Here is a 17,591-nt window from a genome sequence, read left to right on the forward strand (position 1 = left end):
TCACCACTAATATTTTGTTTTGACTTGTTTTCTTATTCCTTGAACCTCTGTTACATCTCCCCATTCTTTAGATTTTTATTGTACTATTGTATTCCAAATGCTTTTTCTAATTCTTTGCATTTTGGGCTCCAGGTTAACTTGTAACATCCTTCACGATTAAATCCCTAGCTTCTAGTGGCCAATCAGTCTGATATTAATGAAAACATTGCATTACATTTATATATATTTTTTACAGGTTTACAAGGTAGTTTCACATGACGTTTTTTGTTTTGAAACCTAGAACAATGCTGTGACGCAGATCAGGCCGATATCATTATTACCCCACTCTAAATTCAGGAAGAACACACTCAAGAGAGGTGATGGGGTTAACTTAATGTGACATAGCTCATAAGTGTCTTCTGACTCCAAGTCACAGTGTTCTGTCCACTAGATTAACTTTTCAAAGCATCCTAACCCAAATAGCAACTAATTCCTACCGAATAAGTCTATTTGTAATGTATCTTATTCCTATCCCATTGTTCAGATGCAGATTCTGTAACCGCCCCCATCCTTGATATGTATCCGAAGGGTGAATAGTGTGAATTGGGGCTGCTAGGACCACACCTGATTATCCCATTTTCCTGTTATTTCTGTTTGAGAACTTACTGTAAAACTACCCCACTTAAACCTTTTTATGGCAGGGATGAAGCAATGACTTGGATGTATATCAACTCAGTTGTATTTACTTATTTATTTTTAACTTAACGTGCTAGATTTTTCATACACGCTGAAATCAATTGCTTTAAACACATCTCAATGAGACTGTAAACTCCTGTAACAGGTGCTTTCCACCTAATAGGCATTTTGTGTATAACACAGGTATATGATGACAATTATTGAATAAGCATAGCAGAGAAGCCAATGAATGCACGCCTGTTAACAAAGATGAATCGTGTTGAATCCACTGACAGGTAAAAGATAATAATGTAAATTACATGTGCACTTGGAGTTCTTTCTTACCTTACTACCAGTTTGGTAAAGCCCAACAATGTGGTGATAGCTTTAGTTCTTGCAAGTTTTTGAGTAACTGATTAATTTCAAAGTTACTTAAAATGCACTACTAGAATTTCAGTATATGGAATTTGAAATACGAAGTCAACAATGTTGAGATCTCAGATGCCTGATCAGTTTACTGGTGGGCAAAGGGAGAAATATTAGGAAACATAAAGAACTACAGTCCCCACACTCACCCCATCACTTCCTTAAAAAAGAACAAAAAACAAAACAAAACAAAAAACAGTGAGTAAACTGGTTGCTAACAGCATGCTCCCATTATTTTTCCTAGGAGGAGTCTGGAATTATAAGCAGAAAAGGCAAAGCAAGAGGTGTAAAAAGGTGGCCCCAGGCTGTAACCGTCAAGAAGGCAAAGAATGAATAGGAGACCTGCAAAGGGGAAAAACAGGTTTGACTGGGGTTTTTGCTGGGGGCTTGGCTAACAGAACCGGGAGGAGAGAGTCAAGATTCTGACTCAGAATAGCAGTTCCACCAGTTTGGAAGCCGCGTTGCACAGCGGTTAAGAGCTTGGGCGCTGGAATCACACTGCTTGGGATCCTGGGTCCTGCTCTGCCCCTTACCAGTTGTGTAACCTTGGGCAACTAGTTTGACCTTTACGGCTCAGTTTTGTCACTTGTGAAATGGAGATAATACTACTGTGGACCTTGTAGAGTAGCTGTGAGAGTTAAGTGAGTGAATAATTCAGCGCTGGGTTCTAAGCAGACGCTCGGTAAAATGCTGAAGTGCCGTATTTGTTATTCTTCCACTTTCTTAATCGTCTGCACCTCTCGTAGGGAGGGCAGAGATGAAGCGCTCGTCGCATCCGAAATGATGAACAGTTGTGTGACAGCCCGGGTCAGGCTGATTTCGAGGTGCGCGCCCCACCGAGGGGAAGAGGCTTGAGGGCACACCTTGTGCCCGGGCCCCCTGTGACTAAGAGGGGCCGCGACAACTGCAGGCAGGAGCACCGGGGGGCCTCCTCTTGGCGGGCGCACTGTGTCCCTGGATACTTGACAGTTTTCACCTCTTCTGTCCCCTGGGCACTAGAAGCCAAGTGTGCTCAAAGCCGAGCGTCCCGGTTTCGGAGGCGTGAGGGCCACTGCGCGGTCACCCCGCCTCCGGGCCCCTCCTCGCCGCGCATCGGCTGCAGCGGAGTTGTGCTCGGACCCTACACACGGTCCTAGCCCCAGCTCCCCCGCCTCCCGCGCAGGCGCCGCCGGGGCCACCCCCGCCGCCATGTTTCCCCCGCCCGCGCGCTCCCTCCCCCTCCCCTCCTCAACTGGGCTCCCGCCCCCACCCCCCGGTGAGGTCAGGCGGAGGCTCTGCCGCTGCGGCCGCAGAAGCTCCGCTCCTATTCCGGGGAAGCGTGGGACGGGGGCGTTTGAAGTAAGTGGAGCGGCGTTCGGGTTACGGTCCGTGCTCTCCGCCTGCGGGAGAGCGAGGCGAAGTGACCGGGGCGAGCAGGGGGTGCGGAGGATTGAGGGCTGGTGCCTCACAGCCGGACAGAGCCCCAGCTGCGCCGCGCGACTACCTCTTTGGCCCTCGGAGCGCAGCAGCCGGCAAACGGTCAGCGGGACGCCGGGACGCGGCAAACAAGGTGAGGCAGGGTCCTGAAGTCGCAGCGGCTCCATCAGCCGCCTCCGAGCCCCTGGGACCCGGCGGGGCCAGGCGGCGCGCGGTAAGGAGTTGGGATCTGCACCAGGGGCAGAGGGACAGGGAACTACCTTCGCTCTTTGCACGTCCCCTCACCCCCCCAACCCATTTTCTCTCGCTTGCCGCTGTGCGCCCTCATCCCTGCACCTTCTCATCCCTACCTCCCGGACTCGCTGGCTCCGCCAGTCGCCTGGGTTCTTTGAGGACCACTGTACCTAGCTTTCCTTTGCTTCTTTGTTATCCCTCTAAGATCTTCTCCTCCGGGCTGTCGCTGCCCTTGACGGTCTGGGGTTCCTCTGCCCGCCTCGGGCCCCACTGTCTCTTGCCTTCTAAGAGTTTCTGCTTTGTGCCTCCCAACCGTCCCTCCTCTATAATCTTCTAACTTGGTAGGCTCCGCTGCTGGCTCCCGAGTCAGGAGCACACTCCTCTCTTCCTCGAAGCTGTTAACTCTGCTTTGAACGTCTTCATCTCTAAAAGTCTTGGGTTCTTTGGATTAATCACAGTTGTCTAATGATTTTCTTGGAAGCTTACAGTCTATTACGGTGTACTGCAAGTGATGGGAATGATCCTCTAGCAAATACCAGCTGGGGAACTTGAAAGTTTCTTTCTAGTTTTCAGTAACTTAGTTCAAGAACCACAACCACTTAGAATGTATGTATGTATGTTTGTGTTTAATCCTAGCACATGGTCCTGAATCAGATTCTTCCCACGCTGCCAAGCAGGCCGGGGAGAGAAAGAGAGAGAGAGAGAGAGAGAGAGAGAGAGAGAGAGAGAGAGAGGCAGAGAGAGAGGGAGAGAGAGAGATTGATGCCTGGCTCCGTTTCTCCTGCAGACTGGGGTGTTCATCGTTTTAATGTAGTCAGAGGACTAGTGGTTTGGGATAAAGTCACTCAAGTTAGCTTAGGCTGGTTACTAAGCACACTGAATGGGAACAAGAACATGGTAAGAAGAGTACGGATAAATACAATAGATTTTCTTTCCTTTCTTCTCTTGAGTTGTTCCCTTCTCTTGAGTTGTCTAATTTATGTTTGTGGTGATGGAATAGTTCTATATCTTGATGTAGAGGTGGTTACACTGAATCTGGAGTTTAAAACTGTCTCTGTTGGGAGGGCCCCTGCCTTTGTTTTTGTTTTTGTTTTTTCTTTTAAAGTAGCCACAATTTCTTACTTCAGATCTCATATTTGTATATACCCTCAAGAAGCAGAATTTAAAAACCATGTCAAAGAGACGACTTTTCTGTGGATTGGGGATTAGTGCGCTGAAGCTGATTTCACACAGCACTAGCAATATCGCCGTCTCCCCATGCAGTTGCCCTGTTAGCTCCCACACTGAGGTTCGTTTACTCACTTCCATGCGCTAATTAGTGCGTGAAGAAAATTGAATGAAGAAGCTGAAAGTGGAGGCAGATACAGTGAGCTAGCACATGCTGACCTTGGCGGCTGTGTTCTTGGAAGTAGGCTATATCCAGTGTTCAAGTTTGAAAACTGAGAAAAATGAAATCATCCATTAAGCAGTTATGACATCATTTTACGTTTAAAAATATAGCTCCCTTATCTGCAAGTTTTTATTAATATCCTTATACTTAACAGTGATAGAATTGTTTGCTTGATGTGTGACCAGGTGTTGCCATTGACATACTTTGTACGAATTGGCAATCATCTCAGAAGAAACCAAGTTGTGAATGAAGATGATGGCTAAATTTTACTGTCCTGGGAGCACTTTTTTGGCGGTGAGACAAAGCATGTAGCTTCTGCTGCAACATCAAATGATGTGTTTTTAAAATAGATAAATAAGAGCCTCAAATTCCCAAGGCTTTTAATCTGCCATTTTTATAAGCACACTTTAAAAAAGGGCGGTATGAAAGTATCGAATTTAAGGTGATGTTCTCAGGAAAGTGGTTTTCACAAGAATATTAAAGTCTGTTGATCGTCAGTTTAGTTATATGGCTTATATGGCTTACAGGTGATTTGTAGTTTCCCTCATTCATTTGGTAAATTTCTGACTTCACTTTAGTTCTTTTAAAAAATGGGATATAGTAGGGAAAGGGGGTTTATACCAATAGGCCCACCCTTCTAAATCTGTAATTTTCTTGCCAACCCTTTCTGGAAAGATGTGCAAACTTGCCAACCGTTTCAAAGAAAAGAGTTTATGTTACTATGCCATTTTTTCCCTTGGTAATTGTTACTGATACCAAGTCTAAGGTAACATTGCCCTAGTATGAACTACTTATGTTTGCCAGAAAAAAAGATAAAGGTGGATATGAGTTTGTCTTAAGCATTTTGCTCTGAATCTTAGAATGTTACTCAAAGTGTACTTGATAATCCACCTAGTACACCTAGAAGTTATCAAACTGGATATTTCTGATGTTAGTAAACATAATTGCAGTTTGCTGTCGAATTCTCTTCTTTTTCATTTCTTTACATTTTAAATTACTTTTCTTCATGTAATTTGACTTACATTAGTGGAATGAGACTAACCAATTTTCAAATTGTTTGATTTTACTGATGTTTAATAAACTACAACCTCCTCAAAGTATTTTTTTTTTTTTTTTCTTTTTGCGGTATGCGGGCCTCTCACTGTTGTGGCCTCTCCCGTTGCGGAGCACAGGCTCCGGATGCGCAGGCCCAGCGGCCATGGCTCACGGGCCCAGCCGCTCCGCGGCATATGGGATCCTCCCAGACCGGGGCACGAACCCGTATCCCCTGCATCGGCAGGCGGACTCTTAACCACTGCGCCACCAGGGAGGCCCCTCAAAGTATTTTTTCTTAAATCCATTGGTTGAGTGATATATTTTTATTGCCATGAACTAGCACAACAATTTGTCAGGTGTCACCAGATTTCAGAAAATGTAGAAAGAATTTTGAAAAATGAACAGCTGTAGAGAAACATCTCAAAATTAGAAAAAAAAAAGACTTTCTCAAGTTACTGACATTCATAGTTATCAGCCTTTAAATATATTCTTCATTCATTTAGTAATTTATTTTACGAAATCTGTTGAGCACCTTCTATTTGCCAGGCCCTGTGTTACGCACAATGATAAACCTTAAGAGGCATGATCCTTGTTCTTCTAGAGTCTCACAGAGGTTATATTCCACCAGAGGATATAGACAATAAACAAGGAAACAAATGAAGAAGATCCTTATAGATGGTAGTGACAACAATGATGGAAATACTGTGAGATGGAGAACTGGGACCGGCCTATTTAGTAAGGGTGCTCTGGAAAGGCCTCCCAGCAAAGGTGACCTTTGAACAGAGACGTGAAAGAAGAGAGATTGAGCTTACCTTGTCAGTTTACCTTGTCAAGAGCCGAGAGAAGAGTAAGAGTCAAGGCCTTGAGGCAGAAAAACAAACTTGAGATGTTTGAGGAACAGAAAACAAGCCAGCGTGGATGGAGTCTAGTGAGCTATGTGGGGGAGTGGTTACAGGAGTTAAGGAGCCTGGAAAGAGGCAGATAATAGGTGATGCAGGGCCTGGAGATTCTGAGAAATAATTTGAGTTTCGTTCTCAGAACAGCAGGAAGCCACTGAAGAGTCTTTGTTACCTACTTCTCTGTGGAAGGTCAGTGACTGAAAAAGAAATTAGTGGGCCTAAAGAGAATTTGTTTTGCAGAGGACAAATAGAATACCTCGCTACTCAGTTGTTTACATTAAGACCTGAGAATGAAAATCTTTGATATGAGATGTATGCTGAATAAATATGTAATTCACTTCTTCCACTCTGCTTAGATAAGGGGATAGGGGAGTGGGAACTCTGAGGTATGTTAAAAAGCAGTTGAGTTTCCACTGTCACATTGTCACCTGTGCCCTGAGGTAAGTTGTCACCAGCCTCATTAAAGATCAGATCATCGTTCAACTTAAGAATTTGTTTTTCAAAGAATGATGTTTTATTTTCTCATAGAAATGTACTTTGGAAGGTTGGAAATCTCATTTGCGTATGAAGGAATAACTTAGGTTTTAGAAACGGCCTTTGGGATTTTAAGAGGAGTTGGGGGACTTCCCTGGTGGCACAGTGGTTAAGAATCTGCCTGCCAATGCCAGGGACATGGGTTCGAGCCCTGGTCCGGGAAGATCCCACATGCCGCAGAGCAACTAAGTCCGTGCACCACAACTACTGAGCCTGCACTCTAGAGCCCGCGAGCCACAACTACCGAAGCCTGCGCACCTAGAGCCCATGCCCCGCAACAAGAGAAGCCACCGCAATGAGAAGCCCGTGCACCGCAATCAAGAGTAGCCCCCGTTCGCCACAGCTAGAAAAAGACCGTGCGCAGCGATGAAGACCCAACGCAGCCATAAATAAATAAATTAATTAATTAATTGAATAATTGAAAAAAAGAGGAGTTGGGCATTGCCTTCTCCAGCATTTTCAAATTGCCATACCTTTAGTTTTTGAGAGATTAGAGTTTTCTCTATTCCTTGAGGATTAAGTGAATTTAGACTTGGCATTTATTTTGTTGCCCTGAGCCCTTGCTTGAAAGCAATCCAGCTTTGAGGTCTAATTGGCCCCAAATAGGAATGCAGACAGTCATTGACATTCCATAGGGATAAATCCTAATATTGTGAGGCAGAAACCTGCAAAATAACTTTCAGGGTCTCCTGCAGGGTCTAATCCCAGCTCCTCAACACTCAAGGGTACTCCATGATGTGACCCAGGCCTACTATCCCACTTGTCCTTATTATTCTCTTACACAAATCCTCTGTTGGTTTAAATGGATTTTTACCTAGTTTGGAACTTTTGTGCTTAGCATTATTCTTGGCATAGAGTAGGCACACAGTAACGGCGTTTTGAATGGATGCCATGCCATCATCTGTTTCAAAAGCCCTCCCTTTTTCTTTTTGTCCTTGCAAATCCCAGTACTAGTCAAGGAACAGTTCCAATCTTATGTCCTATTACACTGCCCCCCACTGACCTGATCTCCTCCTCTGGATGTGAACAGCAGTCACACAAACTTGCCATGCATGTCATAATTATGTTTATTTGATGCCAGGCCATTTCCCCACCGGTCTCTGGCTGCATGAAGGCAACCTGGACCTTGTCTGGTTCGCTCATCTTTGTCTCCTGAGCACCTGGCACATGGTATGTCCTCTATAAATAGTTTGTTGAATAAGGAATAAATGCTGCCTTGTGCTGTTTCCTCTATTGTTTTGGATACTTAAATTGTTAGTACTGTTTTACTTTTCACATGCTTGTCTGGTGTCATCAAGCAGTTTCTGAGAGAAGTCATAGAGCATAGTTGTTAAGAGCACAGTAGTGGAGCTAGGCTGCCTGGGTTGCAGTTCAGGCCAGGAGACTTCCTAGCTGGGGTGTACTGGGTGAGTTAGTTAATCTCTCTGTACCTCATAGTTCTCATCTGTAAAATGGGAATAAGAGAACTTCGATATTAGAGTACTTAGAAGGACTGAATGAGTTAGGTACATCTAAAATTTGTTGTTTGCAATTTTTAATTTAAAAAGGTGTGATATGGGCTTCCCTGGTGGTGCAGTGGTTGAGAGTCCGCCTGCCGATGCAGGGGACACGGGTTCATGCCCCGGTCCGGGAGGATCCCACATGCCGCAGAGCGGCTAGGCCCGTGAGCCATGGCCACTGAGCCTGCGCGTCCGGAGCCTGTGCTCCGCAACGGGAGAGGCCACAACAGTGAGAGGCCCACGTACTGCAAAATAAATAAATAAATAAATAAAAAGGTGTGATAAACCTTTTATTTGGTAAGTTAGGTGCCAAAACTCAGATGCTGACAAAATTTGACTTGAACTGATGCAAATGTATTTTATAGCCTTTATTCTACTTAATGTTAATATTTATTTGGTTTTGTTGTAAAATTAGTAATGTGTTTATGGGGCAGTGCCTCAGACCATACTGGGGTATTACATAATGTATAGTACATGCAGGTTACTGCCTACCTAAAAGTCTGGACGTTTTTGGATTTGGAAACATGTCTGGCACCAAGGTTTTCAGATAAGGGATTGTATACCTTACATAAAAGTGCTTAAATCAGGGCCTTGCACATAGTAAGTCGTTGCTGTTGGTAGTGATTAGGGAGGTAAATATGCTATATTATCCTTCCCACTACCTCGCTTGTAATGGTTACCATGTAAATACATGCTGATTTATTCATGCAACAACTCTGGATAGAGGGCCGGTCATATGAGCCTCATTTTATCATAGGAAAACAGATACGGCTGGGTCACATGATTGAAATGAGCTGAGACCCCAGCCTTTCAATACTCTTTCATCTAGGACCAGTAAAAGTATTTATTTTTTGTTTTTCTTTTGTTATTTAAAACAAAGCATGCTTTTTTTAGGGCAAGTCATTTTTGGGGAGGGGCTCAAGGAGAGGATGTAGTTACGAATTTAATATGATTAGACACTTATTCTTGGCAGTTGTTAAACATTTCTTGAACTCCTCATGTATATAGAAATCTGTATTAAAAGCCAGAGAAAGGTATAAAACAAATGAGGCATGGTTCCTGGACTTCAGTAGTTTCAGCATCATGCATTGGGTACACAGGAACATGGGTATCCATTACAATTCCTTATTTTCCTCCGTAAGTTTGAAATCATTAATATTAAAAATGTACAAAGGAAAGCACAAGAGTCAGTTGAAAACTCGTCTTAGTGTTCGCTAACTGGAATTGGTTTTTAATCACCCTAACCACCCCTACCCCCTGCCATATTATCTCTGTATGACATCCTGGCAGCCTTTTCCTTCTAACTAAACTAAGCAAAGTATGGTTTTTATTGTTCTCCCTTATCAATATTTGTAAATCATAATTGGTGTATTTTCTTTATCCTTGTTCTTTTGTGGTTTTCTTTTGTAATTATGTGTCTCAAAAGGTTTTTCTGGAATGTTCTTGGAGTTGAAAACTAGTCCTTGAAGCCATTCTGCCAATTCATTCCACAAATACTTATGAAGTACCTATTATATTCCTGGCATTGCACTAGTTCAAACAAATAGAATCTCTGTCCAGTGCTCTTTCTCTCAAACTGGAGCACACTGGGTATACTGGATGAGCGGGATGGTGACATGCTAAGCTGTACTAGCAGTTACAAAATAAAGCAGCTTGTGTTTTCTTGAAGCATTTATTTTACACAAACGTTGAGGAGAACATTCAGTGGTAGCTAATTTTAAATAATTAACAATATTTAAATTCAAATACATTGTGCTTCAGATTTCAGTATTCATAATGAAAATTTGAGATAAAACCCAGTACTTCAGAGAAAGTCTGCCTGCAAGGGCAGCTGTGGTAACCCTGGGGTGACCCTTCGAAAAACACTGAGGCTACACTCTGTTGTTTGAGTCTGTTCCTTTAGTCAAATGCTCATATATTTTCATAGCCTTAAAACCCCTAATGGCCTACAGCAAAGGCAATAGACATCCATTTTTCCCCCTATGTTGCATAATTTCTTTTAGTTCAAGCGAGCACTCCGGTTGTTTGATAATGATCTGAATCTTAAAATGTGTTGCGTGCTAGCTGAGGTCTTCATGTTGCGGGGTGGTAGCTAAGACTGACAGTGAAGGGCCTGCCAAGGGACTGTTGTCTTCAGAAGAGAGGTTGTTAGGTCATAATGACCATGAACTTAAAGCAACACAATTGATGGGATCAAAGCTTTGCCCCGTTCTATGCACACTTGCTTGTGTCACTGACTGAAGTTAACTTTTGCTAACTTTGAAGCTGCTTTCCTTTATAACGCATTCACTATGCAAACTGCTTTGTCAGTTGCTGGCTACTGAAATATTTAATAGTAAAGGAAAGTTATCAAGCCTCATGTGCTCGGAGGTTGATAAAAGTTTTCTAGAGTTTGAGGTGGTTTTGAAAAGGGGCAAGCAGCACGTCAGAGGTATGCCTGTTGCAAAGCAGTGAATTGCTTTCCTCCAAATGAGAAAGATGAAGAGAAAGGCAAGTGAAGAAAGGGGGTGAAAGTAAATGGAGTAAGTCAAACAGTAAATCTTTCAACTGGTTTTTATTATTGCTGTCCCACTTTTATTATTGCTGTCCCACTCCAGACACAGTTCCCAGGGCCTGACCTTGTTGTAACATTTTACTGCCCGAAGATCATAGGGACATGGGTATAGAGGGGTGACTAAGGAATGGTTTTTATATTCTATGTGTGACGTGCTTTTATAGTCTATTCAGTAAAAAGGGATAAGAGAGTTGTAGAGTTTTGCTTCGTGGTCCCACTTATTTCTAAAGAATGCTTCATTTCAACGAAGTTTTCTGTTCCCCTCTTGCATGTTTCTCAGTGCGAAGGCTGTATAGAGTTCTGTGGCTAAGATCTTCCGCCCTGGAGTCTCAGGCTGGGGTTCAAATCCCAACTCTGCCTCTTGTTGGCAGTGTAATTTTGGGCAACTCCCTTCACCTCTCTGAGCCTTGTTGCCCCCTCTGTAAAGAACCTTGTCTGTTGGTTTTAAGGATTAAATGAAATAATGCATATAAAGTGCTAAGCACAGTTCAAGCCACATAGTAGGTATAGTTATTATTGACTCTTTTAGTAGATTTATGGCCTAACTGGTTAAAACTTCTGGAGCTTTGCCATTTATATATGAACGAGAAATCTTAGGGAAAAATGCATCTTTCCTTTATACTGCCTTAATCCTAGCTGGGATGCTATTTTCTGAACATGTATCTTTTAAATGGTGAGTAGACCATTTAGAAGTAGCACTAGTTTTCTGGAAGACAAGAAAGTTTGTGGTAAGTGCTTGGCTTATTACTTATTCAAAGATGGCATTACATTGAATGTGAGGAAAATGTCAATTTTTAAATATGATTGACCCAGTATATACTTAAATACAATACTGTTTAGCTTAATAGGATTTAAAATTTAATCTCCATTTTGAAGGGAAAGGGAGATGTAGGAAAATGTGCACAGAAAACGGTGTTGTCTTTTAAACATGAAAACGTCTGGTGTTCTGATACTTCAAGAGGTAATACATTTTCCTGATTTATCTCTATTACAGATTTCAAGCCCTCAAAGTGGAAAATATTGGAAGACTCGTAGTAGTCAAGCCACTTAGAGATGATAAAAGTTCAAGAGCAGTTTTGATAAATGAATGTCTAAGTCTAAATAGATTACTGAGAGCTGCTGTAGTTGCAGAGCTGGTCTAACCTTTTGAGTCGGAAGTATATGAAGGTAGCATGCCTGCTTTTCCACCTTCCAGTGTTCTCCTTTGGTTGCCATGTCAGACACGTGATGAGACAGATACCCCGTGGGTAGTGGACTTGGAGTTGGAATGCCATAGGTGCACAGAAGGGAAATAACCAGGCAACTCATTGCTGTCTATTCACAGGGTTTTGTGATGATTATTATGATAATGTATGTTCAAGTACTGAAAAGCCTAGCTCACCACACTAATGAGATATATTACGTATTAGCAGCTTTACCTGCGTTTATAATCAGCAGCAGCAGCATCATATTTGAAGAGGAAAAGAAAATGTTTAAAAGTTTTTTTCAAAGATTAGACTTACTCTACCCTCAAGAAATGAGCTCAATATGAAAGATAATACCCTTTATTTAGAGCATCTTGCTTTTGAAGAATGGTTAATTATCCTTCCAGTGGCAGATGCACAGTGAGGTTAAGTGGCTTGCAGAAGGTTGCATTGTCTGAGGTGGATCTAGGAGCAGAATGTAGGGCCCTTGGTTCTAACCTAGTGCTTTTCCACTAATGATATAGAAGACTAAGGATCCTTTCGTATCTCTAGTCTTTCAGTTGATGGGATTAACCAAAACTTCAGCAGTGGAGATGCCAACCATTATTCTAGGTCTGCATATGTACTTGCACAATTTGATATTTATCAAAATGAGTTTTGGATTTATTACAGAATTTTCTAAGTGCTTTTGGCATCATATAGCTGTGGTGTTTAAACATTCTGAGGAAGCATTTGTGGAGTAATTGTATGTAAAGCATTTGGTTAGGAGGGAGAAAAGGTATTCACTGCCCTGAAATAATCCTACAGTCTAGCAAAGGCAACAGAGAACATGAAGCAACTTGATATCAGCCAATACTAATACTAATGCCAATCAGTAATAATTTACTACAGTACCCACCACGAGTATGGCACCATTGTAAGTGCTGTATATGCATTAATACATTTAAACCACATAACAGTGCTGTGAGGGAGGGGGCCATTGTTATCCCCATTTTACAGATGAGAAAACTGAGGCATAGAGAAGTTAGATAACAACCCCCAGGTTACACACCTAGTAAGTAAAAGATCTTGCATCCATGCAGTCTAGTTGTAGAGTCTGTGCTTTTGAACCACAACCCTTCCTTTTATTCTGTCTCTCACAGGGGACATTATATAGGAGCATGATAGCTAACTAAGGCATGTTAGAAAACATTCTGGAGAAATGTAGGGGAACCATCAGAGTAGGGCGTTAAAGTTGGCAAGGTATTTTTAATAAGGCACTTTTGAAGAGCAAGGGTCTTATTGAAAAACAAGGAAAGCATTCTGACATTTTAATGCCCAAAGCTTTGTGCCTGTATGTTGCCTGTGTGTGTGCAGATGTGCATGCATGTGTGTACATGTTTATTTTGAACTGGGAAAAGAATTTGAGGGTAAATCATATTTAGAATCCTTTATATTGGCAACCAATCAGAGCTGTTTTTGTGTGCAATATTTTGCTCCACAAACATGTTTTTAAAAATAGGGAGCAACTTCATTGAGCTGTAATTCAGCTACCATATGGTTCGCCCATTAAAAGTGTACAATTCAGTGGTTTTTAGTATATTCACGGAGTTATGCAACCATCACCACAGTCAATTTTAGAACACTTTCATCACCCCAAAAAGAGAAATATGTTTTGAAACAAATGTGGCCATGAAGGGGCTGGAAGTAGTGTGGCTGTTGGTACTACTGCTTCCCCATCAAAATGTCCATAGAGCTCTGCTCAGTGTAATGCACATTTGAGGCTGTTTTGTGCCATCTAGCTCCAAATTGCTATAGAACGCCTTCTTTTAATTTCATTTTGATTCACAACTGGTCTTTCAAAGGATTATGTATTTATCTGATTTTGAATTCTCAGTCCAAATTGTTTATATAAATCTGCTCATTATGTATTTATCACAAGTGTATTGATATTAGTACTACATAACTAAGCCAGACTTGAATTTACAAACAAAAACTGCTACACCCGCTTGTGTGAGTGGCTACCGCCTTGTCTGTGCGTGCTTCTATAATGGACCAGAGCCAGGGATGCCTGAGAAATTTTATGTGTATACACTGGCTTTTATTTTTTTTTAATATTTCTGAAGGTTACGCCTGACATAGAGTACTAGTGGATAGGTGGTTGAGATAAAAGCAACAGGGATATAGTTTGCTGGGATTTAGTACTGGGGTGACGTGTTACAGAAAGGGTCTTATAAAATGAATTGCAAGGGCTTCCCTGGTGGCGCAGTGGTTAAGAATCCGCCTGCCCATGCAGGGGACACGGGTTCAATCCCTGGTCTGGGAAGATCCCACATGCCGCGGAGCAACTAAGCCCGTGCGCCACAACTACTGAGCCTGCCCTCTAGAGCCCCCGAGTCACAGCTACTGAGCCCACGTGCCACAACTACTACGGAAACCCACGTGCCTAGAGCCCGTGCTCCACAAGAAGAGAAGCCACCGCAATGAGAAGCCCGCGCACCGCAACAAAGAGTAGCCCCAGCTCTCTGCGGCTAGAGAAAGCCCTCGCACAGCAATAAAGACCCAACGCAGCCAAAAATAAAAATAAATAAATAAATTTATTTAAAAAATGTATTGCATGATATTATATACAGATATTTTGAAATAGTCGGATTTTTTTTTTTTTTTTTTTTTTTTTTGCAGTACGCGGGCCTCTCACTGCTGTGGCCTCTCCCGTTGCGGAGCACAGGCTCCGGACGCGCAGGCTCAGCGGCCATGGCTCATGGGCCCAGCCGCTCCGCAGCATGTGGGATCCTCCCGGACCGGGGAACGAACCCGCGCCCCCTGCATCGGCAGGCGGACTCTCAAGCACTGCGCCACCAGGGAAGCCCTTAAGTATTTTTTAAAATTTCCTTCTGTACATGGATTCTCTGCTCTTTATGTGTGGCAGTGGTGTGGTGATGTCACAGCTGATGGGTAGGATAGAACCAAACAAGATGACACTGCTGTCACTAGAAGAACACCTAAGTGCACCTTTATGATAATTAGGTGGAAGCATATCTTTATCACGGAGATTAATAGGGCTCAAGGAGTCAGGTGCTGTGGAATTAAAAAAAGATGCTTGATTTGGGAATTTCGATTTAGGAAATTTGGTGTCTTTTTCCATTGCTAATTTTGTTATTAAGCTATTATGATACTGGGCTATGTGGAAGGGGGTTAGAAACCTGCTTATTTAAGGCAAGCCAAGTTGGTTTGCTTTAAGAGGGCCATTCCGAATGAGAAAGTATCACACCATTTAGAAAAGAGGATCTAGAGTAATGTGCAAATTGAGTTTTCTATGACTTGGGATATCATTCACTGATTTTAAGAAATGAACCCATTACAGTATATGCATAAACTATTACTTGACAATAGTTTGATTTTCTGCTTAACTTAGTGCCAAAAATGGTTTCGACCCTTAAATGGTTTAGAATGGCTCTAAGTTACTCTGTGTGTGGGATAGGTCCATCTACCATTTTTGTTTGTTTGTTTTGTTTTGCGGTACGCGGGCCTCTCCCGTTGCGGAACACAGGCTCCAGACACTGTATAAGAAGGGAAGCACAGATATTGGGGGACAACAGTCTCTGCTGTACACTGTTTCTAACATAAAACTTGAATCTTCAGTCAATTTCATGACTTATCTGGAGATATTTACATAACATCAACTACCCATTTGCTTAAGGACAAAAATCCAAACTTGTCAGCATTACATACAAACCCATCTTAATTTTGACTCCTGCCTGTCCCTCTAGCTTCTCTTTCACCCTTCCTAACCTAAAGTTGCATTCTAAATTGCACTTCCTTCAGCTTGCCATGTTCTCTTATCCCCACACTTTTGTGCTTGGTACTCTCCCTGAAATGCTGACTGTTTGGTTCCATCAGGGTTCACTTTAGTTGTTGCCTGTCCTGGGAACACTTCCTTGAGCTTCCTCTACCTCACAGCCACTGCTAGCTGTTTCTTCCATATATTTCTATAGTATTGTTTGTGACTCTCTTTAGCAATCTTTATTGTAAACAGTGCTTTGACTTCTCTGTGTCTCCCACTGGATTGCGAGTTCCTTGAGGGCAGGGGCCAGGTCTGTCATCTCCACGTCAGAGCATGATACCTGTCCCTGATGTTTAATTAATATTGGTTGAATGAGAAAATGACTGAATGAATATTTAGCTTACTAATTATGGCTGCTTGATTAAGCTGGAAGCTCTTTGTAATTGCCATCTGGAAATTGCAATACTTAGAATATTTTCCAATAGCCATAACTGGGTAATTTTATAATAGGCACTGATAAAGTCAGATAGACAGCTCAAAATATTTATCAGATGACTACGATATACATGTTATAGGATGAGCAAGAAATAGATGTATAAAATTTTAGACCCAGAAGGACCCCTAGGGATCATTTAATCCAACCCTTCTAATTTAAAAAAGATATATAATCTAATGGAGAGGGAGAAGTTAAATTACTTCATCAAGAGCCTCTGTATTCAAGGAACTTGCAATATCTTTGGATAGATGATATGTACAGACATGTAAAAGGGAATTGGGAAAAAAAGTGCCAAAGGAATAGACACAGTGGGACTAATCAAGGTAGGTTCAATCAAGGACTTAAGCTTTGAGGTGAGCCTTGACGGCTGGTAAAGTTTTGCTATGAGAGGGCATTCCAGGTGAAAGGAATGTATAAGTAAGAGTTCAAAGATAACAATGTACAGATGACTGTTGAGATCTGTTCAGCTGATTGATATTTAGTAGTAAGAGAGAAGATAGAAAAATGGAGCCAGAAAATGCAGAGACTTAAATACTAGGCTGCAGAGGGAAACCACTGGCAGTTTTTCAGTAGGTGAGCGATATCATGAAAATGATTTTTCCATGTTTTATTTCACTGATAGGTGGACTGGGTTGAAGGCCAAAGTGGGTCATGAAACTGGCACGTTGTCTAGTATGCCAATTAAAAAATACGAACTTAATGGATTCTAATGTTTTTGCTCAAAGATGAAAACATGATACACCATAGATTTCCATGATAATTAACATAACAATGTCAGTGTTTTTCTTAATGGAAAAAGTAAGCCCAAGCAGCAAGCTTGTAATATTAGTAATGTGTATGTATTAGTCATGACATACTGTAGATAATTGTATAAACTCTCACGTTACGCCAATAAACTGTAAAAATTCCTGAAGTAACTGAGAACATGGTAGCAGCTGCTGCATCAGGCCTTGCTATTTTGCCAATCAGGCAAAAAACATGAGGTGGCATTAACCCTCTCAGTGCATTTGGGAGCCATTTTGTTCAAAAATGGCTTTTTATGAAGCTAAAATAGAATGTTGTATTTTGGTATAAAACATGGGCAAAGAGAGAACAGTAAGCAGAGATCTACACTAAATTAAACTTTATCTAAAAATGAGAAGCATTTGTATCATCAGGGATGAATGTATTTCTTTAAGGGCAATAAAGAATATGGAAGGATATGGAAGGGATCTGTGAATGGCTTTAATTTACGGTTTTTAAAGTCTCCAAGTGTACAGCTTCAGAAACATATATTGAATACTTGTTTTTAAAGGACCATTAGAAGAATAGTTTGCATTATGATAATTTATCTTTCTCTTAAGAGTTGCAGGAAAATTTCCAGTTAAATGAAGGTTCACTTAAGTTGTGTTGATTGGAGCCTGGTATATTTGTGAAACATTTAAGGAAGCCTACCCCAAAAATATTTGTTTCAGATGGTGTACAATTAAAGGTGTCAATGCCTTCTCTGTAATATTTCTGTACTTCA

At 41.8% G+C, this 17,591-nt stretch overlaps 1 protein-coding gene across 1 annotated transcript in view; it reads left to right on the forward strand.

Annotated features, from left to right (window-relative positions):
* Positions 1–2,617: 2,617 nt before the first annotated feature.
* KLHL13 (kelch like family member 13) overlaps positions 2,618–17,591 on the forward strand; it is a 200,618-nt gene continuing 185,644 nt past the window's right edge. Inside the window, exon 1 of the mRNA XM_060087086.1 lies at positions 2,618–2,629. The gene's annotated coding sequence lies outside the window, so the exon portion shown is untranslated. The remainder of the gene's footprint in view (positions 2,630–17,591) is intronic.

This window comes from Mesoplodon densirostris, chromosome X, assembly GCF_025265405.1.
Source record: "Mesoplodon densirostris isolate mMesDen1 chromosome X, mMesDen1 primary haplotype, whole genome shotgun sequence".
NCBI classification, from domain to species: domain Eukaryota; kingdom Metazoa; phylum Chordata; class Mammalia; order Artiodactyla; family Ziphiidae; genus Mesoplodon; species Mesoplodon densirostris.